The sequence below is a fragment of the Penaeus japonicus genome, unplaced genomic scaffold, assembly GCF_977035675.1.
Source record: "Penaeus japonicus unplaced genomic scaffold, GWHDUDI00000001_assembly GWHDUDI00000025, whole genome shotgun sequence".
Lineage (NCBI taxonomy): Eukaryota > Metazoa > Arthropoda > Malacostraca > Decapoda > Penaeidae > Penaeus > Penaeus japonicus.
The window spans coordinates 22165964-22168463 of NW_028234427.1; the positions used below are offsets into that span (position 1 = coordinate 22165964).

Genomic DNA, 2500 nt, shown 5'->3' on the forward strand with positions numbered 1-2500 from the left:
TCCATCAACATCAAGTACCCATACATAGAGATTCCAATATCATTATTCATCAATTATGTAAACTTAAAGTTTACTATCATTTTACATTTGGAAACACAAAGAAGTAAAAGTACCGAGCTTACCTTTCTTTATGACAAAATACATCGATGAATCCAATTCCACTATTGACTTAACTCTAATTGGTCCCTGAGGCACGGCGTGATCTTGTTATCTGAAAATCAAGAGGGTTTTTCACTCATTCTTTATCTTACCGTTCATGACCTGGTGTCTGTGTGTCTGCATGGTGTTGCTATGATTAGCACTGGCGTTGCTCTTTGACTAGTTTGCCATTAGCATCGCTAAACTGTGTAGATCACGGCTGATAATACCATTGCTGTTTGTATCATCATGATTTTATTATGATGACATTGATGACGATGAAGATTCATGATGATAACAACAATGGTTGTTATAACCATAAAAAAAAAATAAAAGTAACGATGATACTGAAAATGATGATGATCATCATCATAATGATAAAATTGATTACAATTATGATATTGGTAAAATTAGTAGAGTAATAATGATAATGATATCAATAATAATAATGATAGTAATAAAGATAATAATATTAATGATAATAATAATAGTAATAAGGATAATAATATTAATGATAATAATAATAATAATAATGATAATAATAATGATATAGTAATGATGATAGTTATAATGGTAGTGATAGTAAAACTAACAATAATGATAATCATAATGATAATCATGATGACAATTTAATCCTGATAATGATAAGAATAATTATAGCAATGATAATAATAGTATAATGATACTGATAATCATGTTAATGATACTGATAATTATGATAATAAGAATAATGGTAATTTAAATGATAATTACAATGATGAAAATGTTATTGATGATTATGATGACAATAATGATAATGATTGTGATAATAATAATCATTGTGATAATAAGAACAATAAAGATAATGATGATAATAATGCTAATATTAATAAAGATGATAAATTTAATAATGATAAACAACAGATAATAATAATGATTATAATGATAGGAGTAAGAATAACAATATGAATAGTAATGATGATGATTATAATGGTAATGACAATAATGATAATAATAGTGATAATGATAAATTAACTATGATAATGATAATTACAAGAGTGATTGTATAATGATAATGATGATAATCATAATGATAATATTAATGATAGTAATGATAATCATGATGCTGATAAAGATAACAGTGATAGTAATAACGATAATGATATTGATAATAACAAATATTATGATATTGATGATAATGATAATGATGATGGTCATGATGATGATCATCATCATCATCATTATAATAATCATCATCATCATCATAGTAATGGTAATCGTGATATTAACAATAATAATGACAATTATACTGATAATGTTATGAAAATTATAATGATATTGATGATGATAATGACAACTATGATAAAAGTAATAATGATAATAATGTTAATAATGATAAAGATGATACTAAAAATAACACAATAATAAAGATAATTATGATTTTAAGAATAACAATAGAAATGAAGGTAATGGTGATAATAATGATAATGATAATGATGATTATATTGGTAAGAAGGGTAGTAGTAACATATACGTGTATAGAACCACGTATCAGCAAACATATATACACAGATGACAGTAGAGATTGAGGACTTGACTATCTATGGTGCAAGAACAAAATGCAGAATTTCCCCCATTGTGACTATGAAATGGCCTGAACCATTGTGAGCTAAAATAACTATTATATAAGAGGTCGTTGCTACTATAAAGCGGTGTAATAGGAAGTCGTAAGGAAGCTATCGCTACGTTCAAGAGAACATTAGAACATCAACTAAAGCATATTATCCTTAACTGAATTATAGTAAACCCTCTTGACGTGGTTGTGATGGTGGCGGTATGTATTGAGGCGCTTCGAATAATGCGATTGTCACTCTCCGAAGCTGGCGAAGCAGTGTGACTCACCATCTCTTATTATGTCAAATCATCTGTCGCGTTCACGGTATAGGGCCTTATCGGAAGGTGCCGATGGGGGAAACGGCACGTAGCAGGAGGAGTCCTTGGTCTAAATAAAAACGTTTTCATTCTTTGTCCGTGTATCGCTCTGATCCTTTGTTATCACCACGATGAAATGCATTATTACTGTTTACACTATGGTATAGGAAATTCAATATCCAAAATTTACGAATGCAAAAATATATTTGTACTATCCAGTAATAGCAGTCTAGCTGTATTAATGAAAATGCAAAGGCGTTGTTGCATTCGAGAGTCATTATGTACTTCATGATGAGAGAGTATGATGCACTGAAGAGAATGCGGAACTCGCAGGAAGATTAGTCTACAACAGGTGAGAGTTCACTGTCAAATGTTGTAAGGCTTTATAGTAGCCACAGGTTTACACCATAGGTTACAGTTATTCAAATGTTTGTGGTACTTTAGGTCTAGC

The 2500-nt window shown here is 29.3% G+C and overlaps 1 protein-coding gene across 1 annotated transcript in view; it reads right to left on the reverse strand.

The window, feature by feature from the left end:
- The window catches only part of LOC122257368 (zwei Ig domain protein zig-8), a 111209-nt gene that overhangs the window by 794 nt on the left and 107915 nt on the right, over positions 1 to 2500 (reverse strand). Inside the window, exon 9 of the mRNA XM_086551462.1 lies at positions 123 to 211. The gene's annotated coding sequence lies outside the window, so the exon portion shown is untranslated. The remainder of the gene's footprint in view (positions 1 to 122; positions 212 to 2500) is intronic.